Source organism: Arachis stenosperma, chromosome 5 (genome assembly GCF_014773155.1).
Source record: "Arachis stenosperma cultivar V10309 chromosome 5, arast.V10309.gnm1.PFL2, whole genome shotgun sequence".
Taxonomy (NCBI): domain Eukaryota; kingdom Viridiplantae; phylum Streptophyta; class Magnoliopsida; order Fabales; family Fabaceae; genus Arachis; species Arachis stenosperma.
Window position 1 is genome coordinate 110,060,979 of NC_080381.1, and position 23,827 is coordinate 110,084,805.

A 23,827-nucleotide genomic window follows, 5' to 3' on the forward strand; every position below is an offset into this window, starting at 1 on the left:
AAGAACACCAAACTTAAAATTTTTAGAAAACTTCAATAAAATTTTCGAAAATTATAAAAAGATTAACAATAAACACACCAAACTTAAAGTTTGGCACAAGATTCAATGAAAGAAAATTTTTTTTTGAAAAAGATTTTAAAATGAAGATACCCAATTACCAAGAACATAAACCAATTCTCTAGCCAATTGAGCTGTAAATGTAACACTTGTTTTGAAGAGGTATATATATATATTATATATTTTTGGAAGACTAATACTTTGGAAAAGAACAAAAAAAACAAGAAAAGACACAGAACAAGAAAAACTAAAAATCGAACAAGAAAAATAAACAAGAACAACTTGAAGATCAAAGAACACAAATTCGAAAATTTAAAAGGAAAATATAAAATATGCAATTGACACCAAACTTAGAACAAGACACTAACTCACGAAAAATAAAAAATTAATAAGGAAAAGTAATATTTTTGAAATTTTTTTGAAGAGAAATTGAAGGACTCAAATTAAATGACTCTATAGCATCAATACTCTATTCCTAATCTAAGCAACAAAATAAACCTTTAGTTGTTCAAACTCAAACAATCCCCGGCAACGGCGCCAAAAACTTGGTGCACGAAATTGCAATCACACTTTTGCAATCCGCACAACTGACCAGCAAGTGCACTGGGTCGTCCAAGTAATACCTTACGTGAGTAAGGGTCGAATCCCACGGAGATTGTTGGCTTGAAGCAGGCTATGGTTATCTTGTAATTCTTAGTCAGGATATCAATTATAATTATCAGTTTGAATTACGAAAAATAAAAGAGGACAAAATAAATAAATGTACGCGATTATGGAGAATATGTTGGAGTTTTGGAGATGCTGTGTCCTCTGAATTCCTGCAACATAATACTTTCTTACATGCAAAAGTGCAAAGTTCCTTCCATGGCAAGCTGTATGTAGGGTGTCACCGTTGTCAATGGCTACTTCCCATCCTCTCAATGAAAATGGTCCAAATGTTCTGTCACAGCACGACTAATCATCTATTGGTTCTCGATCATGTCGGAATAGAGTCCATTTATTCTTTTGCGTTTGTCATCACGCCCAACAATCGCGAGTTTGAAGCTCGTCACAGTCATTCAATTCCAGAATCCTACTCAGAATACCACAGACAAGGTTTAGACTTTCCGGATTCTCATGAATGCCGCCATCAATTCTAGCTTATACCACAAAGATTCTGATTAAGGAATCTAAGAGATACTCATTCAATTTGATGTAGAACGGAGGTGGTTATCAGGCACTCGTTCATGGATTGAGGAAGGTGATGAGTGTCACGGATCATCACCTTCTTCATAGTGAGGCGTGAATGAACATCTTAGATAGGAACAAGCATGTTTGAATGGAAAACAGAAATAATTGCATTAATTCATCGAGACGCTGCAGAGCTCCTCACCCTCAACAATAGGGTTTAGAGACTCATGCTGCCAAAAGGTACAAATTTCAGATCTAAAAATGTTATGAGATACAAAATAAGTCTCTAAAAGTTGTTTAAATACTAAACTAGTAACCTAGGTTTACAGAAAATGAGTAAACTAGGATGGATAGTGTAGAAATCCACTTCTGGGGCCCACTTGGTGTGTGCTGGGGCTGAGACTTAAGCTTCTCACGTGCTTGGGCTGTTTCTGGAGTTGAACGCCAAGTTGTAATGTGTTTTTGGCGTTCAACTCTAGTTCGTGACGTGTTTCTGGCGCTGAACGCCAGATTGCAACATGGAACTGGCATTGAACGCCAGCTTACGTCGTCTATCTTTCACACAAAGTATGGACTCTTATATATTGCTGGAAAGCCCTAGAGGTCTACTTTCCAACCCAATTGAGAGCGCGCTAAATTGACTTCTGTAGCTCTAAAAAATCCATTCCGAGTGCAAGGAGGTCAGAATCCAACAACATCAGCAGTCCTTTTTTCAGCCTAAATAAGATTTTTGCTCAGCTCCCTCAATTTCAGCCAGAAAATACCTGAAATCAACAAAAAACACACAAACTCATAGTAAAGTCCAGAAATATGATTTTTGCTTGAAAACTAATAAAATTCTATAAAAAAATAATTAAAACATGCTAAAATCTACATGAAATTACCCCCAAAAAGCGTATAAAATATCCGCTCATCAAGCAGCAGCTAGAACAAGTCCAATACATGCATAACACCTCAATCTCTTCTCAGAATGAATTTCATGGAGATACTTACAATCCATCATGGAAGAATCATCCAAACTTGAGGTGGGGTGACAATTAGAATTCATGGCAAAAGAATCACAATTCCAATAACTCCCGCAACACAAACAATCAACCTCATTCATCCACTAATACTAACCAATACAGAAAACCACAAAATGCTTACCAGCGACCCAACAACAACTTACAAACCCACCAAAATAACTTCTCCACACCATATTTCAATTCCCAGAACAACCATTTTAACAATCTAAATAACTTCCAGCAACAACCATCATATCCCAACATGCCATCCATTGACAACCATGAAACCAGGATTTCAGCTCTTAAGGAAACCTTACAAGCACTTGCTCAAACCACACAGGATCTAGCAAAGGGGCAAGAAAATCTAATTAAGAGTTAAGATAGATAAGAGGTCACCATGAAAAATCTTGAAAGACAAATAGGACAATTGGCCAGACAAGCTGAAAGGCCAACCAACGTTCTCCCAAGTGATACCATTCTAAATCCCAAAGAAGAATGCAAAGCAATCCAACTCAGGAGTGGAAGGACATTAGAAGGTGACAAGGTTAACAATAAATAAGGAATGATGGCTGAGGAGAAAGACCAGGAGAAGATCAACAAGGAGGAGGAAGAACCACAAGTCTCAAAGAAGGGAAAACAAGTCATGGAAGAACATCCACAAGAGAAGAAGAAAGAGGCGAAGCCTTATACTTCCCCTCTTCCATTTCCTCAAAGATTCAGAAAAAAGCTTAAGGATCAACAATTTCCCAAGTTCCTAGAAGTTTTTCAGAAGCTGGAATCAATATCCCACTTGCTGAAGCATTGGAGTAGATGCCTCTATATGCAAAGTTTCTCAAGGGACTCATTAACAAGAAGAGAAGCTGGAATGAAAAGGAAACAGTGATCTTGACCCAAGAATGCAGTGCAGTGATCCAGAGAGGTTTACCACCAAAGCTTAAAGATCCTGGGAGTTTTTTCTTACCCTACACTATTGGCAATATGTCCATTGATAAGGCATTATGTGATTTAGGATAAAGCATCAACCTGATGCCTTTATCTATGATGAGAAAGTTGTCTATAGAAGAAGTAAAGCCTATAAGGATGACCTTACAACTTGCTGATAGATCAATGGTAACCCCTAATGGAGTGGTTGAGAGTCTCCTAGTTAGGGTGGAAATGTTCATATTTCCAGCAGATTTTGTGATCTTGGACTTAAATGAAGAAGGAGATGATTCCATCATATTAGGAAGACCTTTCTTGGCCACAGTAAGGGCCATCATTGATGTGGAGAAAGGAGAAATGACTTTGAGAGCACATGATGAGCAGCTCACTCTAAATGTCTTTAAGGAGATGCAACATCATGCTGAAGAGAAAAGTTGCATGAAAATTGAAGAGCAAGACTTGAACTGAAAGGAAAAACCCAAAGAAACACTCATCAACCCACCGTTGAAGCAAAAGACAGACAGTGGAGAAAAGCAGAAGGGTAATGAAGATGAGAAGGCTGAAAAAGGGTCACATACAGAGGCTATAAGACTAATGGTTGAGAAGAAAATTTCCAACATGAAGCCGGATGTCAAGAAAGAAGGAAAGAAAAGCAAGAAAAAGGTCGCAAAAAGGGTGGAAAAACAAAAAATTCCAACTGAAGGTTTCTCATAGGGAAACAAAGTGAAGCTAATCTACCAACAGTGGGATACCTATCCACAATCAAATGATTATTATGCAGTAAGCAAAGTACTTTCATTGGAGCATGTGGAAATTATTCATCAAGGCACAGGAAGAAGGTTTACAGTAAAAGGAGACAAGCTGAGACACTATGATCATCAACCACCTTAAAAGGGAACCAATGTCAAGCTAGTGACATTAAAAGAGTGCTTGTTGGGAGGCAACCCAATCAGAGGTAGTTTTCTTTTCGTAGCTATTTAAATAAAGAGTGAAGTAGATTTCTCTGTATTGCAAGGAGCTAAGTTTGGTGTTGCACACCAAAAACAAATCTTAGAGTGAATGTGTGGTTTTAAGTTTGGTGTTCCACCAAAGAGTTCATTAAGAACATACTACACTCCTCTGCAAGATTGATCACTAACCCCAAACAATCGGAGAGACTACTTAAAACGTTTAGTTTCTAGTTCATTTTATCTTCTTTAGAAGCACAAGGTTTCACCAGATGCACAACAGATAGTCATGGAAACACACCAAAGTAAGTTCAAAAACCTACCAACATTCATGTATGATTAACCATTTTTCAAGTGCTTGGGAACAAGGAACTTCCACTATCATTGCAGAGAACTAGTCAGCATTTTGAAGGACTATACATCATCAACAAGAAAAGCACAAAAGTTGAGGAGAATGATGAAGGACTAAGCAAGAGAACTCCAACAGGTTGTATTGTCAAGTGCTTATTTTATTATGGAAAACTGGTTTGATTGAAAGTAATACTGTATCCCTATTTGTCTGTTTAGAATAGCTTCTCTGTAGTCCAATAATGATTGCTTGATATATCATGACACTATACTCTTGAAAACTTGCTTGCACTCAATATCTCAAAAATACATCAAGGAACAATTCTTTGAAAAGAATGATTGAGGAATCAACAATTTGTTCTGAGGCAAGCAAAAGATTAAGAGAAGTGGTGGTTCTAGTTGTATGATTGTGTATTGAGGTTGCATGTTTATGAAAACTTGTATGGGAGCTCATAGGCAGGAAATAGAATTCAGAGAAATGTTGTGGAGATACTCAAATATTTACTGATCCAAGAAGCAGCAACAAAAGAAAATAAAAGAAATAGAAAAAAAAAATAACATGGCAAAGGCTCTGAGCATCAATTGCTAGGAAGAAAAGAAAGAAAGAAGAACTCAAAGAGTTACTATCCTAGTTAAATGCTTGTGGTAGAATTGTGTCAAAGAGAGATACTTGAGCAAGTAAATCCTAAGGGGTGCTTCAACAGCTAATACCCTAAGACCAACTAGTTTGGGAGTATTGATTGAATGTTTATCTAAAGAGCCACTTTGAGACATGACACTTAGAGTTAATGCCAAGACACAGAAATCATGAGCTGCTTCAAGGTGATTACTTATAAAGAGATCTCCATGATATCATTTGAATAAAAATCCTAGGACCTAAAACTTCCAAGATGTAGGGACAAATAAGCATTGAAGCCCTTCCATGAACATTTAATCTAGAGTTCACCCCACTCTCACTTAATCACTTCACTCACAAGGCACTACAAGTTATTCCTCAATCTGTTCCAACTAAAAAAAAACTTTGTGCATAATTCTTTTCTTGCTTGGGGACAAGCAAGGTTTAAATTTGGTGTTGTGATGACAAGTCATCTTATGCTAGTTTTACTAGCATTTTTCTTTGCTTTTATTAGGTTTATTACACTTTCTTACATGATAAGTAAGTAATTGGAGTGAAATTGTATGTTATCATGGCTCAATCAAACATGGTTAATTTTATACAAAATCATGAGGTTTATGCACAATTTAGTTGATTTTTATGAACCTTATGATTTTGGTGAGACTTTGACTGCTTGTTTGATTAATGGCAGGTAGAAAGATGAAGAAAGAGAAGCTGAAAAATATATGGTGCAAGTGAACCCTACGTTCAATTGATGAACGCTACGTTCATAGGAGACGCGCACCCGTACAAGACGCTTCTGCGCGGAACAACAATGTTGACCATCCACGAGGACGCGTACATCACGCGCACGCATGGATGGAAGATCAATGTTCACAAGTCAAGAACGCAGCGTTCACTCTGAATGAACGCCTGCGATACTTTCAAGTTTCAATTCAAAGATGGGCATCGACGCGCACGCGAACATGGCGCGCACGCGTCGATATGACAAGAGTGGTGATGGGCGCAGACGCGTACATGACGCTGGACGCAGAAGGGGGATTTCATCATCCACACGCACGCGTACTTGATGCGCACGCGTGAACAGCATTCATGGCGTGAACATAGCGTTCACTTAACGAACGCTACCAAGGACGCAGACGCACGCATGGTACGCGCATACATGGTTGAGGCAGAAGACAGCATCGACGCGCACGCACGCAGGACGCGCACGCGCCAAGGGATTTCTAGCATGGTTTCATGTTTCCTTTTCCAAGGTTCCCATGAAACCCATTTTGCATTCAATCTCTTTTCCAAGTTAATTGAACACTAAGCATTAAAATCGAAATTCCTTCTAGCAAATCAAAGAGAAGATGAAGAGAAGAAGAAATTCACTATCATTAATCCATCAAGTACAATAGAGCTCCCTCTCTCAATGAGAGGGAATTTAGCTACTCATAGCTCAGAGAGAAAGTACAAAAAATGGAAGAGATGAAGTGTGAAAACTAAAAGTGAAATCCCCCAAAACTAAACTCTATGACTTGCTAACCTCTTTTCCAATACTTCCAAGGGTATTTATACTACTCCTAGATCTAGAAAATAAAAGAAAATTACAAAAGTGAAAAGAAAATTACAATTTGGAGGGAAAAGAAACTCAACAAATGTGATCTTCCAGTTGGCGTGTGACTGGCGCTTCTCTGGCGTGTCACGCTCCTTCTGTTTCTGATTTGGCGTGCCACGCGTCTCCATTCAAGTGGCACGCCGTCCTCTGTTTCACCCCTGGCGTGCCACGCCTTCGAGCCTAAGTGGCACACCCAGGACATTTTAAAGGGCAAAGTATCCTGGCGTGCCATGCCTTCGAACCAAAGTGGCACGCCCAAGGAATTTTAAAGGGCAAAGCGACCTGGCGTGCCAGGCCTTCGAACCAAAGTGGCAAGCCCAAGGTCACTTCCCTTATCTCTATGCTTCTGGAGATTTGTACCAGCATGGCACGCCCAGGGTCTGGCGTGCCACACCCTTCTTAAAGCTTCACCCCCTTGCCGGCGTGCCAGGCCTCGCCATCCAAGTGGTACGCCTGAGTTCATTGGCTCCTCTTCATCCGCTCTGAAAAATACTACCAGCATGCCATGCCAAGAGACCGGCGTGTCACGCCCTTCATTTGCTTCATCTTCTTGCTAGCGTGCCACGCCTCATCTCCCAAGTGGCACGCCTGAGTTCACTGGCCCTTTAACTCCTCCTTTGGAAAACACTACCATCGTGTCACACCATGAGACTGGCGTGTGACGCCCGTCATTTGCCATGGTCCCAGATGTTGGTGTGCCACGCCTGGATGTTTAAGTGGCACGCCAAAGTGAGATAATTAAGCTGGCGTGTCACGCCTTTGATACCAAGTGGCACGCCCAACTTTATTTGGCCTCCTTAGGTGCTGGCATGCCACGCCTTATTGCTCAAATGGCACGCCTTAGTGGGACTTCTTGAGGTGGCGTGCCACGCCTTCGATACCAAGTGGCACGCCCAGCTTTTGCATTGTCTCCTTGTTCACTGGCGTGCCACGCCTTGTTGCTCAAGTGGCACGCCCATTCAATTGTGGGTCTTATAAGCTTGGCGTGCCACGCCTTGGTCCTCAAGTGGCACGCCCAAGTGAACTCTAGGGCTGGCGTGCCACGCCTTCAACACAAAGTGGCACACCATAGTGATGGTTCTTCTAGTAACGAGTTCGCGTGCCACGCCCCTTTGATGGTCTTCAATTTTGCTCTCTGGAATGTTGTACCAGCGTGCCACGCCCAGCTTCTGGCGTGCCACACCAACACATTTTTGTGGCGTTTCTTCTAAGTGGCACGCTTGCTTCACACGCCCCACTTGTTTTGTTGTTTTCTTTCCCATTTTTGATGTCTTCTCTACCTGAAATCCAGCACAAACTCATTTTAAAGCAATGTACTATGATATTCATCAATTAAAGCATGAATTGCATTAATCAAATGAGATTATGCCTCTTTTATGGTCCTTTTTATGCAAGAAAAAGGGTAGATGATGTAAGTCATCACAACACCAAACTTAAGTTTTTCTTGTCCCAAGCAAATCAATGTGAGTGGTCTTTTTGGTGAATTGAGACTTGACCCTGATTGTATGCACTATAACTAGGAATTGGACTAAGTGCTCAACACATGCATGAGTGCTTTGAATATCACAAAGAGCTCTGGTGCACGAAATTTTGATCATCAATGGCGCCATCAACATGGTACGCTCAATTGCAATCTCAACTCTTTATCACAACTTCGCACAACTAACCAGCAAGTGCACTGGGTCGTCCAAGTAATAAACCTTACGCGAGTAAGGGTCGATCCCACGGAGATTATTGGTATGAAGCAAGCTATGGTCATCTTGTAAATCTCAGTTAGGCGGATTCAAATGGTTATGGAGGATTAATGATTAAAAGATGAATAAATGATGCCAGGGCATCTAGGCCATTTTCACTGACCTTTTCTTTACTGTTTTAGGGTAGTTTCATGCATTTTCCTAGTAAACAAGGCAAGTTTTGGGTGAAAATACACTTACACCTTCATTCAAGCAACTATTGTGAATTTTGCATGATTTCATGAGATTTCTACCAGAATTACATGATATTTTAATGATGCATAATCTCATGATTTTGGCTAGAGCTTTGATGCACTTTAATTGCTTGATTTCAGGACAAATGAAGCATGGAAGAATCACGTTAGCATTCACGTTAACTTAGTTAAAGTGACTACTAACGTGGGATGGCAATTGGCTTGCAACGTTAATGAGAAAAGTGATCACCAATAACGCCTGCGAAGCCATTCATAGCCTACGTTAAGAGCCACGTTAACTAAGTTAACGTGGTACTTAACGTAGAAGAAAAAGGGGACTCCACGTTAATGAAAAACGTGAACTCCAATAACGTTTCTCCTCAACGTTAGTGGTAAAAGTGAACACCACTAACGTTGGGAAACTAGGCAACGCCCCACGTTAAGAGTCACATTAACTAAGTTAACGTAAACTCTAACGTGGATGAGGATCAACAAGGCCAACGTTAGTGACACTCACTTTTGTCACTAACGTTGGATCAATTGCATTGCCTACGTTAACTCTCACGTTAAGATTGTTAACGTGAAAGTTAACGTGGAGTGGGGTTCAAAGAGCCAACGTTAGTGACACTCACTTTTGTCACTAACGTTGGAAGAAGGCTTCATTACTACGTTAAGAGCCACATTAACTTAGTTAACGTAGGTTTTAACGTAGGGGTTTAAGGCAATTAGAGCGTTAGTGACAAAGGTGAGTGTCACTAACGCTCTCGAAGGTGATAGGTGCCCACGTTAAGAGCTACGTTAGCTAAGCTAACGTGAGACCTAACGTAAGGGACAAAAGGCAAGCAACGTTAATGGGAAAAGTGATTCCCATTAACGTTTGCAAAAAGGGGCACAAGCCAACGTTAATGGGAAAAGTGAGTCCCATTAACGTTGGCCAAGAATTGAGAAGGAACGTTAGAAGTCACGTTAAGACTTCTAACGTTGAGAATAACGTGGGCATATAAGGGTGGAACGTTAGTAGAAAAGGTGAATGCCACTAACGTTCTCGCTCCCAGAAATGTATTCCATGATTAATCTCACTAAGTGCCTGAGCCTAATTCATATTTCTCTGCAAGCTGGGCCCACTAAAGATGAGAATTGCTTTAACTCAAGGTCCAAAGCCCACATCCAAGACTTGAAGAATTCACTAGAAGATCATGAAGAGTAGTATATATAGGAGTAGTTTTGAACTAGATGAGGACCTTTTTACTTTTTGTACTTGGGAGAACTACTCTCTACATATTTACTTTTCTATACTTCTAGCATGGATTCTTCTTTTCTGCCATTTTTTGATTCCTAGAGCTATGAACAACTAAACCCCTTTCATTGGGTTAGGGAGCTCTGCTGTAATTTGATGGATCAATATTAGTTTTCATTCTTCTTCTTCTATCTTTTCTCTTGATTTTACTAGAAAGATTTCAATCTTAATTCAATTGGTTAGTTATCTTGGAAAAGAAACTCTCCATAATTGGATCTCTTCGGAACCTTGGAAGAGGAATGAAGAGATCATGCTAGAATTGCTTTCTCATGCTGGACCAATTTGGGTTGGGATGGATATGTGACTATAATCCCCTCAATACTTGAATTGGGAAATGTATGTGGTATAATCAGTGACCATACTTCATCTCTTCTCATGAGCAATTGACCAAGGAATTGGCTATTGATCAAGATTTGAGAGATTGGATTACCAAGGAATTGGGATTCAATCACTTAAGATTGCCAAGGAGATCAATGAATGCATTGATTGAGGAAGAGATGAGAATGAACTTAATCCGGAGAATTGCAACATCTCCTAAACCCAATGATCTCCCCATTTCTGATCTTACCCATTCTCTTTAATTTCTGCAATTTACTTTTATGAGCATTACCCCAATTTCTCATTTCAGATTCTGCACTTTAATTTCTGCTATTTACTTTCTAGTCATTTAAATTTCTGCATCTAAATCTAAATTCTATTTGGTTCAACTAGCATATTCTTCTAACTAAAGTTGCTTGACCAATCAATCCTTGTGGGATTCGACCTCACTCTATAGTGAGTTTTACTTGACGATAATTCGGTATACTTGCCGAAGGGAGATTTGTTGAGAGACAAGTTTCCATGCATCAATAAAACATAAAATAAAGATAGAGATACTTATGTAATTCATTGGTGAGAATTTCAGATAAGCGTATGGAGATGCTTTGTCCCTTCCGTCTCTCTGCTTTTCTACTGTCTTCATCCAATCCTTCTTACTCCTTTCCATGGCAAGCTGTATGTTGGGCATCACCATTGTCAGTGGCTACAGTCCCGTCCTCTCAGTGAAAATGTTCAACGCGCTCTGTCACAGCACGGCTATTCATCTGTCGGTTCTCGATCATGTCGGAATAGAATCCATTGATTCTTTTGCGTCTGTCACTAACGCCCCACAATCACGAGTTTGAAGCTCGTCACAGTCATTCAATCCTTGAATCCTACTCAGAATACCACAGACAAGGTTTAGACCTTCCGGATTCTCTTGAATACCGCCATCAATTCTAGCTTATACCACGAAGATTCCGATTAAGGGATCCAAGAGATATCCACTCAATCTAAGGTAGAACGGAGGTGGTTGTCAGTCACACGTTCATAAGTGAGAATGATGATGAGTGTCACGGATCATCACATTCATCAAGTTGAGGAACAAGTGATATCTTAGAACAAGAATAAGCTGAATTGAATAGAAGAACAATAGTAATTGCATTAATACTCGAGGTACAGCAAAGCTCCACACCTTAATCTATGGTGTGTAGAAACTCCACCGTTGAAAATACATAAATGATAATGGTGATCATTGGCTTCGGCCCCAGAGAGGGAACCAGAATAACCAAGATGAAAATATAATAGCAAAAGGTCCTATTTGTAGATAACTAGTAGCTTAGGGTTTACAAATATGAGTAAATGACATAAAAATCCACTTCCGGGCCCACTTGGTGTGTGCTTGGGCTGAGCATTGAAGCTTTCATGTGTAGAGACTTTTCTTAGAGTTAAACGCCAGCTTTTGTGCCAGTTTGGGCGTTTAACTCCCATTCTTATGCCAGTTCCGGCGTTAAACGTCGGGAGTTCTTGAGCTGATTTGGAACGCTAGTTTGGGCCATCAAATCTCGGGCAAAGTATGGACTATTATACATTGCTGGAAAGCCCAGGATGTCTAATTTCCTACGCAATTAAGAACGCACCAGTTGGACTTCTGTAGCTCTAGAAAATCCACTTTGAATGCAGGGAGGTCAGAATCCAACAGCATCTGCAGTCCTTTTTCAGCCTCTGAATCAAATTTTTGCTCAGGTTCCTCAATTTCAGCCAGAAAATACCTGAAATCAAAGAAAGACACAAACTCATAGTAAAGTCCAGAAAAGTGAATTTTAAATAAAAACTAATAAAAATATGATAAAAACTAACTAAAATATACTAAAAACATACTAAAAATAATGCCAAAAAACGTATAAATTATCCGCTCATCACAACACCAAACTTAAATTGTTGCATGTCCCCAAGCAATTGAAAATCAAATAGGATAAAAAGAAGAGAATATACTATAGACTCCAAAATATCAATGAAACTTAGCTCCAATTAGATGAGCGGGACTAGTAGCTTTTTGCCTCTGAACAGTTTTGGCATCTCACTTTATCCTTTGAGGTTCAGAATGATTGGCATCTATAGGAACTCAGAATTCAGATAGTGTTATTGATTCTCCTAGTTAAGTATGTTGATTCTTGAACACAGCTACTTTATGAGTCTTGGCCGTGGCCCAAAGCACTCTATTTTTCAGTATTACCACCGGATACATACATGCCACAGACACATAACTGGGTGAACCTTTTCAGATTGTGACTCAGCTTTGCTAGAGTCCTCAATTAGAGGTGTCCAGGGTTCTTAAGCACACTCTTTTTGCTTTGGATCATGACTTTAACCGCTCAGTCTCAAGTTTTCACTTGACACCTTCACGCCACAAGCACATGGTTAGGGACAGCTTGGTTTAGCCGCTTAGGCCAGGATTTTATTCCTGTGGGTCCTCCTATCCATTGATGCTCAAAGCCTTGGATCCTTCTTATTTTTACCCTTGCCTTTTGGTTTAAAGGGCAATTGGCTTTCTCTGCTTTTTTTTTTTTTTGAATTCACTGCTTTTTCTTGCTTCAAGAATCATTTTTATGATTTTTCAGATCCTCGGTAACATTTCTCCTATTTCATCATTCTTTCAAGAGCCAACAATTTTAACATTCTTGAACAACAAATTCAAAAGACATATGCACTGTTCAAGCATACATTCAGAAAACAAAAAGTATTGTCACCACATCAAAATAATTAAGCTAGTTTTAAGGATGAATTCGAAATCATGTACTTCTTGTTCTTTTGTAATAAAAACATTTTTCATTTAAGAAAGGTGATGGATTCATAGGACATTCATAACTTTAAGGCATAGACACTAAGACACTAATGATCATGTAATAAGACACAAACATAGATAAACATGAGCATAAAAATTCGAAAAACAGAAAAATAAAGAACAAGGAGATTAAAGAATAGGTCCACCTTAGTGATGGCGGCTTGTTCTTCCTCTTGAAGATCTTATGGAGTGCTTGAGCTCCTCAATGTCTCTTCCTTGCCTTTGTTGCTCCTCTCTCATGACTCTTTGGTCTTCTCTAATTCCATGGAGGAGGATGGAATGTTCTTGGTGCTCCACCCTTAGTTGTCCCATGTTGGAACTTAACTCTCCTAGGGAGGTGTTGATTTGCTCCCAAAAATTTTGTGGAGGAAAGTGCATCCCTTGAGGTATCTCAGGGATTTCGTGATGAGGAGTTTCCTCATGCTCATGTCCATGAGTGGGATCTCTTGTTTGCTCCATCCTTTTCTTAGTGGTATCCATGAGGACTTGGTCCAACCTTTGATCAAAGTTGACCCTTTTTGAGTTTGAAAGGGACCTCGGGGATCACCTTCTTCTTGGCCACAACTTCATAGAAGTGGTCTTGATGCACCCTTGAGATGAATCTCTCCATTTCCCATGACTCGTAGGTGGAAGCTTTTGCCTTTCCTTTTCTCTTTCTAGAGGTTTCTCTGGCCTTAGGTGCCATAAATGGTTATGGAAAAACAAAAAGCAACGCTTTTACCACACCAAACATAAAAATTTTGCTTGTCCTCGAGCAAAAGAAGAAAGAAAAGAGTATAAGAAGAAGAAAAATGGAGGAGATAGAGGAGGCTTTTGTGGTTCGGCCAAGGGGGAGATAGAGTGTATAGGTTGTGTGAAAATGAAGGAGTGAAGATGGGTTTATATAGGGGTGGAGAGAGGGGTAGGGTTCGGCCACTATGGGTGGGTTTGGGAGGGAAATTGGTTTGAATTTGGATGGTAGGGTAGGTGGGGATCCTGTGGGGTCCACAGATCCTGAGGTGTCAAGGATAACTCATCCCTGCACCAAGTGGCGAGCAAAAATGCTCTTTCTACCAATCTTGGCGTTAAACACCGGGCTGGTGCCCATTTCTGGCGTTTAACGCCAGCTCCTTGCCCATTCCTGGCGTTAAACGCCAGTCTGGTGCCCCTTTCTGGCGTTAAACGCCCAGAATGGTGCCAGACTGGGCGTTAAACGCCCATTTTGCTATCTTCACTGGCGTTTAAATGCCAGCAAGTTTTCCTCCAGGGTGTGCTATTTTTCTTTCTGTTTTTCATTCTATTTTTGCTTTTTCAATTGATTTTGTGACTTCACATGATCATCAACCTATAGAAAACATAAAATAACAAAAGAAAATAGATAAATATAACATTGGGTTGCCTCCCAACAGCGCTTCTTTAATGTCAGTTGCTTGACAGTGGGCCCTCATGGAGCCTTACAGATGTTCAGAGCAATATTGGAACCTCCCAACACCAAACTTAAAGTTTGAATGTGGGGGTTCAACACCAAACTTAGAATTTGGTAGTGGCCTCCCAACACCAAACTTAGAGTTTGACTGTGGGGGCTCTGTTTGACTCTGTTTTGAGAGAAGCTCTTTATGCTTCCTCTCCATGGTTACAGAGGGATATCCTTGAGCCTTAAACACAAAGGATTCTTCATTCACTTGAATGATCAATTCTCCTCTGTCAACATCAATCACAGCCTTTGCTGTGGCTAGGAAGGGTTTGCCAAGGATGATGGATTCATCCATGCACTTCCTAGTCTCTAGGACTATGAAAACATCAGGGATGTAATGGTCTTCAATCTTTACCAGAACATCCTCTACAAGTCCATAAGCTTGTTTCCTTGAATTGTCTGCCATCTCTAGTGAGATTCTTGCAGCTTGCACCTCAAAGATCCTTAGCTTCTTCATTACAGAGAGAGGCATGAGGTTTATGCTTGACCCTAGGTCACACAAAGCCTTCTCAAAGGTCATGGTGCCTATGGTACAAGGTATTGAGAACTTCCCAGGGTCCTGTCTCTTTTGAGATAATCTCTGCCTAGTCAAGTCATCCAGTTCTTTGGTGAGCAAAGGGGGTTTATCCTCCCAAGTCTCATTACCAAATAACTTGTCATTTAGCTTCATGATTGCTCCAAGGTACTTAGCAACTTGCTCTTCAGTGACATCTTTGTCCTCTTCAGAGGAAGAATACTCATCAGAGCTCATGAATGACAGAAGTAAATCCAATGGAATCTCTATGGTCTCAGTGTGAGCCTCAGATTCCCATGGTTCCTCATTAGGGAACTCATTGGAGGCCAGTGGACGTCCATTGAGGTCTTCCTCAGTGGCGATCACTACCTCTTCCTCCTCTCCAAATTCGGCCATGTTGATGGCCTTACACTCTCCTTTTGGATTCTCTTCTGTATTGCTTGGAAGAGTACTAGGAGGGAGTTCAGTAACTTTCTTACTCAGCTGACCCACTTGTGCCTCCAAGTTTCTAATGGAGGACTTTGTCTCAGTCATGAAACTTTGAGTGATTTTGATTAGATTAGAGACCATAGTTGCTAAGTCAGAGTGGCTCTGCTTAGAATTCTCTGTCTGTTGCTGAAAAGATGATGGAAAAGGCTTGCCATTGCTAAACCTGTTTCTTCCACCATTATTGTTGTTGAAACCTTGTTGAGGTCTCTGTTGATCCTTCCATGAGAGATTTGGATGATTTCTCCATGAAGGATTATAGGTGTTTCCATAGGATTCTCCCATGTAATTCACCTCTTCCATTGATGGGTTCTCAGAATCATAAGCTTCTTCTTCAGATGAAGCGTCCTTAGTACTGCCTGGTGCAGCTTGCATTCCAGACAGACTTTGAGAAATCATATTGACTTGCTGAGTCAATATTTTGTTCTGAGCCAATATGGCATTCAGAGTATCAATCTCAAGAACTCATTTCTTCTGATTCGTCCCATTGTTCACAGGATTCCTTTCAGAAGTGTATATGAATTGGTTATTTGCAACCATTTCAATGAGTTCTTGAGCTTCTGCAGGTGTCTTCTTCAGATGAAGAGATCCTCCAGCAGAGCTGTCTAATGACATCTTGGACAGTTCAGACAGACCATCATAGAAGATACCTATGATGCTCCATTCAGAAAGCATGTCAGAAGGACACTTTCTGATCAATTGTTTGTACCTTTCCCAAGCTTCATAGAGGGATTCACCTTCCTTCTGTCTGAAGGTTTGGACTTCCACTCTAAGCTTACTCAATTTTTGAGGTGGAAAGAACTTTGCCAAGAAGGCATTGACTAGCTTTTCCCAAGAGTTCAGGCTTTTTTTAGGTTGTGAGTCCAACCATATCCTAGCTCTGTCTCTTACAGCAAAAGGGAATAGCATAAGTCTGTAGACCTCAGGGTCAACCCCATTGGTCTTGACAGTGTCACAGATTTGCAAGAATTTAGCTAAAAACTGATGAAGATCTTCCAATGGAAGTCCATGGAACTTGCAATTCTGTTGCATTAGAGAAACTAATTGAGGCTTAAGATCAAAGTTGTTTGCTCCAATGGCAGGGATAGAGATGCTTCTCCCATAGAAGTCGGGAGTAGGTGCAGTAAAGTCACCCAGCACCTTTCTTGCATTGTTGGTATTGTTGTTGTTTTCGGCTGCCATGTCTTCTTCTTGTTTGAAGATTTCTGTTAGGTCCTCTACAGAGAGTTGTGCTTTAGCTTCTCTTAGCTTTCGCTTTAAGGTCCTTTCATGTTCAGGGTCAACCTCAACAAGAATGCTTTTGTCTTTGCTCCTGCTCATATGAAAGAGAAGAGAACAAGAAAATATGGAACCCTCTATGTCACAGTATAGAGATTCCTTGAGGTGTCAGAGGAAAAGAAAAATAGAAGGAAGAGGTAGAAGAATTCGACCTTATCAAGAAAGATAGAGTTCGAATTGTGCATTGAGGAGGAGTGTTAGTCCATAAATAGAAGAATGTGAGAAGAGGGGAAAAATTTTTCGAAAATTAAAGTGAATTAATTAAAAGAAATTTTGAAAAATGGTATATGATTTTTGAAAACTGAGATTGGGAAAGAAATAAAGTGATTTTTGAAAAAGATATTGAAATTAGAAATAAAAAAGATATGATTGAAAAGATATAGTTTTAAAAAGATATGATTTAGAAGATATGATTTGAAAAATAATTTAAAAAGATTTGATTTTGAAAATTAATGACTTGGCTAACAAGAAATTTAAAAGATATGATTCAGACATTAAACCTTTCTCAATAGAAAAGGCAACATACTTGAAATGTTTAATCAAATCATTAATTGTTAGCAAGTATTTTTGAAAATGGAAAGAAATTGATTTTGAAAATATATTATTGAAAAGATATGATTTGAAAAAGATTTGATTTTGAAAAATTTTGAAAACTTGAAAAAAATTTGCATTAAAAACAAAATCTTCCCTCTTGTGCCATCCTGGCATTAAACGCCCAGAATGGTATCCATTCTGGCCTTTAACGCCCAAAATGCTACCCTTTTGGGCGTTAAACGCCCAGCCAGGTACCCTGGCTGGCGTTTAAACGCCAGTTTTCCTTCTTCACTGGGCGTTTTGAACGCCCAGCTTTTTCTGTGTAATTCCTCTGCTGTATGTTCTGAATCTTCAATTCTCTGTATTATTGACTTGAAAAGACACAAATTAAAAATTTTTTGAATTTTTAATAATGAGGAATAATCAAAATGCAACTAAGATCAAATAAACAATGCATGCAAGACACCAAACTTAGAAGTTTGTATACTATTGACACTAACAAATTGAGAATGCATATGAGAAACAACAAAACACTCAAGACAAGAGAATTTAAAGATCAGAGTAAGAAAATCATCAAGAACAACTTGAAGATCAATGAAGACACATGATTGAATTCGAAAAATGCAAGAAGAATAGAAACATGCAATTGACACCAAACTTAAAATGAGACACTAGACTCAAACAAGAAGTATTTTTGGTTTTTATGATTTTGTAATTTTTTTTGGATTTTTTGAAAATTATGTGGAAAAAGAAAATAAAGAGGATCAAAACTTTTAATAAGAATTCCAGGAATCATGCAATGTTAGTCTAAAGCTGTAGTCTAATAAGATTAGACATGGCTAGCCAAGTTTCAGCAGGACATTGCATTCAAGAGCTAAATTGATGAGAATCAATCAGCTTTGGTGATGATAAAAACATCACCTTGAAACTCTAGAATTCATTCTTAAAAATTCTGAAGAAAAATACCTAATCTAAGCAACAAGATGAACCGTCAGTTGTCCAAACTCAAACAATCCCCGGCAACGGCGCCAAAAACTTGGTGCACGAAATTGTGATCATCAATGGCGCCATCAACATGGTACGCTCAATTGCAATCTCAACTCTTTATCACAACTTCACACAACTAACCAGCAAGTGCACTGGGTCGTCCAAGTAATAAACCTTACGCGAGTAATGGTCGATCCCACCGAGATTGTTGGTATGAAGCAAGCTATGGTCATCTTGTAAATCTCAGTCAGGCGGATTCAAATGGTTATGGAGGATTAATGATTAAAAGATGAATAAAACATAAAATAAAGATAGAGATACTTATGTAATTCATTGGTGAGAATTTCAGATAAGCGTTTGGAAATGCTTTGTCCCTTCCGTCTCTCTGCTTTCCTACTGTCTTCATCCAATCCTTCTTACTCCTTTCCATGGCAAGCTGTATGTTGGGCATCACCGTTGTCAGTGGCTACAGTCCCGTCCTCTCAGTGAAAATGTTCAATGTGCTCTGTCACAACACGGCTATTCATCTGTCGGTTCTCGATCATGTCGGAATAGAATCCATTGATTCTTTTGCGTCTGTCACTAACGCCCCACAATCGCGAGTTTGAAGCTCATCACAGTCATTCAATCCTTGAATCCTACTCAGAATACCACAGACAAGGTTTAGACCTTCCGGATTCTCTTGAATGCCGCCATCAATTCTAGCTTATACCACGAAGATTCTGATTAAGGGATCCAAGAGATATCCACTCAATCTAAGGTAGAACGGAGGTGGTTGTCAGGCACACGTTCATAAGTGAGAATGATGATGAGTGTCACGGATCATCACATTCATCAAGCTGAGGAACAAGTGATATCTTAGAACAAGAATAAGCTTAATTGAATAGAAGAACAATAGTAATTGCATTAATACTCGAGGTACAGCAGAGCTCCACACCTTAATCTATGGTGTGTAGAAACTCCACCGTTGAAAATATATAAGTGATAATGGTGATCATTGGCTTCGGCCCCAGAGAGGGAACCAGAAGAACCAAGATGAAAATACAATAGCAAAAGGTCCTATTTGTAGATAACTAGTAGCTTAGGGTTTACAAAGATGAGTAAATGACATAAAAATCCACTTTCGGGCCCACTTGGTGTGTGCTTGGGCTGAGCATTGAAGCTTTCATGTGTAGAGACTTTTCTTGGAGTTAAACGCCAGCTTTTGTGCCAGTTTGGGCGTTTAACTCCCATTCTTGTGCCAGTTCCGGCGTTAAACGCCGGGAGTTCTTGAGCTGATTTGGAACGCCGGTTTGGGCCATCAAATCTCGGGCAAAGTATGGACTATTATACATTTCTGGAAAGCCCATGATGTCTACTTTCCAACGCAATTGAGAGTGCGCCAATTGGGCTTCTGTAGCTCCAGAAAATCCACTTCGAATGCAGGGAGGTCAGAATCCAACAGCATCTGCAGTCCTTTTTCAGCCTCTGAATCAGATTTTTGCTCAGGTCCCTCAATTTCAGCCAGAAAATACCTGAAATCACAGAAAAACACACAAACTCATAGTAAAGTCCAGAAAAGTGAATTTTAAATAAAAACTAATAAAAATATAATAAAAACTAACTAAAATATACTAAAAACATACTAAAAACAATGCCAAAAAGGGTATAAATTATCTGCTCATCAAACTTGATCGGGGTAAAACTTGTCTCTCAACAAATTCCCATTCAGCAAGTGTACCGAATTTGTCGTCAAGTAAAAACTCACAATAGAGTGAGGTCGAATCCCACAGGGATTGATTGATCAAGCAACTTTAATTAGAGGAATGATCTAGTTGAGCGAATCCATGAATAGAGTTGATAATTGCAGAAATTAAAATGGCGGGAAAGTAAATGACTGAAAGTAAATAGCAGAATTGTAAATGGGAATGGGGGAATTGCTCATAAAAGTAAATTGCAGAAAATAAAGAGAATGGGTAAGATCAGAAATGGGGAGTTCATTGGGCTTAGGAGATGTTGCATTCTCCGGATCAATTTCATTTTCATCTCTTCCTCAATCAATGCACTCATTGATCTCCTTGGCAATCTTAAGTGATTGAATCACAATTTCTTGCAATTCAATCTCTCAAATCTTGATCAATAGCCAATTCCTTGGTTAATTGCTCATGAGAAGAGATGAAGTGTGGTCACTGATTATACCACATGCACTTCCCAAATCAAATGCTTAGAGGGTTATAGCCACATACCCATCCACACTCAATTTGGTCCAGCATGAGAAAGCATTTCTAGCTAATCTCTTCATTCCACTTTCAAGGATCCGAAGAGATCCATGTTTGAATAGCTTCTTTTCCAAGATCACTATCCAATTAGATGAAGATCGAAAGCTTTCAAGTAAAATCAAAAGGAAAGATAGAAGAAGAATAAGAAAATTAGTATTGATCCATCAAATTACAACAGAGCTCCCTAACCCAATGAAAGGGGTTTAGTTGTTCATAGCTCTAGAAATCAAAATCAAAGATGGAGAATACATGACAAAGCTATAAGTACAAAGAAAGTAAATACAAAGAGTAGTTCTCTGTCCTAGCTCCTTCCCCAAAAAGCTCCTCTCTCTTTCAAAACTACTCCTATATATACTACTCTTCTCAGCTTCTAGTTAGCTCTTCAAGTCTTGGGCCTCTGGATCTTTGAGCTTGAAGCAGTTCCTTTCTTCAATTGGGCTTGGCTTACTTGCAGAGAGAAAATGTGAAGTGGGCATAGACTTTAGCTCAAGACGTTAGGGGTATTTAACATTTAGTGAAAATACAAGTTCGAGAACGTTAGTGACACTTAACATTGTCACTAACGTTGCCATGCACACCTTTGCCTCACGTTAAAGCCCACGTTAACTGGGTTAACGTGGCTTTTAACGTTGCCTTGTTAGCCTTCGAGAACGTTAGTGACACTCAACATTGTCACTAACGTTCAAGTGTGCCCTTTCTTGCTTCACGTTAAAACTCACGTTAACTAGGTTAACGTGGCTTCTAACGTGGCTTTTGCCAACCTTCGAGAACGTTAGTGACACTTAACATTGTCACTAACGTTCAAGTGTGCCCCTAGGTCTCACGTTAGAGTCCACGTTAACTAGGTTAACGTGGCTTCTAACGTGGCCATTCTTAGCCATCCCAACGTTAGTGACAATGTTGAGTGTCACTAGCGTTGGCTCATTCTTCATTCCTCATCGTTAGCTTCCACGTTAACCAAGTTAACGTGGAGGTTAACGTGGCTCTTGGGGGTTGTGTAGTTGCTCCAACGTTAGTGACAATGTTGAGTGTCACTAACGTTGTCGATAACTCTCCATCTTTTACGTTAGGTCCCACGTTAACCAAGTTAACGTGGGAGTTAACGTGGCTCTTTGCACCTTAGGCCAACGTTAGTGACAATGTTAAGTGTCACTAACGTTGGCTCAACTTCTCTTCTCCACGTTAGAGTTTACGTTAACTTAGTTAACGTGACTCTTTAACGTGGGCATTGATGGCTTTTGAGAGTGTTTTTGGCAATTACTTTTCTCCTTAACTTTGCAAGTTACCTCCCATTCCTTGCTTCCTTTGGTCCTGAAATCAAGCAATAGAGTGCATCAAAGTTCTAGTCCAAGTCATGGGTAATGCAATATACAATTTTGTCATTAAAATCATGCAAAATCCTCATGAAACAATGTAAAATGCACAATGTATGCTTGAATCAAGGTCTGAGTGAATATCTGCCCAAAACTAACTTATTTCCTAAGAAAATGCATGAAATTACCTAAAAACAGTAAAGAAAAGGTCAGTGAAACTGACCAAAATGCCCTGGCATCACAACTCCAAACTTAAAGCTTGCTTGTCCCTAAGCAAGTACTGGAACAAGAGAATGATGAATGGAATCTCCAGAGAAATGAGTCATTCTTGTGGAAGTCATATTACTGATTTTATGGTGGTTTCATGCATAGCAACTTAGGTTCATCCCACTGCTGGCTTTCAGACCTTTATCATCTCCTAAAATACTCACTTTGTTATGTCCCATGAGACCTATATTTATTGATCCTTTTATTGTTATTTCAAGGGCTGTTTGTGTTATTTAGGCTAAGTGTTTTGTAAGGGGGCAACTCTTTAGGATAAGCTTTCAGCCAACACTCCCGAACCAGTTGGTTCAAGGTGCTAGGTGTTGAAGCACCCCTAAGGACTTACTTGCTCAAGTCTCTCCCCCATACATACATACCACAGGCATATAGTTTATTTATTTTCTTTCCTTCAGACCTTGGTGTCCAGCACCTTTTTGGGTTACTAAATGCTCTGTGGTGAGGGTTACTCTTGATAGTGGATTTTCAGCTGATAATCCCGAGTTAGTTAACCCAAGTTACCAGGTGATAAAGCACCCCAATGAGCTTATTCATCCAAGTAGATCCCCCACACAGGAGCACCACAGACACATGTCTTAAGGTAAACCATTGGTGCCTAGCCTTATTGCTTACTCTTTTTCTTTTGTTTTTCACTTCCATTGTTCTTTCCCTTTTCTCTTATTAGGATCTTGTTGTTATCTTAGTCTCATGGGTATATCAAAAGTAAAGCATTCAAGATAGATAGTTGTCATCCTAACCTTGTGGTTGAACCAACTTAGCTAACTTATGACTACCCCCAAAGATTCATGAATGCACTTCCACATTATGAACTCTACTCTGGTCTTTCAAAACATAAACATTCTCTCTTCATTTGATTCTAAGGACAAACATACAATAAGTAAAGATACGAATGCAGTAACATAAAGGCTAGCAAGCATTGACTTCTTAATCATAAAATTCGGAATGCATAATTGAAAGTTGTCTAGCTAATATGGAGGCATGTCCTATTTCATACAAGATCCTCCTTATTGATAATATAAACTAAAAAAAATAAGAAAGGAGCTCCACCACTTTTTACTCATGTGGTTGCTCATGCTCCCCTCCATGCTTGTCCTCTTGGTGCTTTTCTTGAGTGCTTGTGCTCCCACTCCCTTTGCTTTTTTCAAGTAGTTTCTTCCAGAAGCCAGCATCTTCCATTTTTTTCTTCAGAGTTTCCTTCTGCTGTTTCACCTTCCCTTCTTCTCGTTCAACAAACTCTTTTTGGACCTCCTCATATGTGGGAATGGCATAATGTAGGTGGTGCATATTATCAGACATATAGCTCAATCTGGCTTGAGTGTTTACACTGAATTCCTCTCTATGCAACTGCCTTCCTTCATTCAGCACACTAAACTCATTAAATGATTTCATCTGAGCTAATTGCCGCTGGTTGAGCTCTTGAAGGCGTTTGTCTTGACGCTCTTGCCTCTCTGTTACTTGGTGTAGGGCTTGAGTGAGTTGTGAATATTGCTCCTGTTGCTGCTCCATGTGTTATTTCTACCACTCTTCTTGTTGTTTCATCCATTTGGACTGCATGGCAAGTATTTACTCTTGTCCCTCCATATGTTTCATCTCCAAATCCTCAATGGCATGTAAGATATGACTCATATTGAGGTTGGCTGGGTTGTGTTGCTCTTCTTGTTGGTAATCTTCCTGATGATACTCCTCTTGATGA

The 23,827-nt window shown here is 39.7% G+C and overlaps 1 non-coding gene across 1 annotated transcript; it reads left to right on the top strand.

The window, feature by feature from the left end:
• Positions 1-16,151: 16,151 nt before the first annotated feature.
• LOC130983864 (small nucleolar RNA R71) lies at positions 16,152-16,259 on the top strand. The gene has a single exon (XR_009087835.1). It is a non-coding gene; the product is annotated as a small nucleolar RNA R71 (small nucleolar RNA).
• Positions 16,260-23,827: the final 7,568 nt, after the last annotated feature.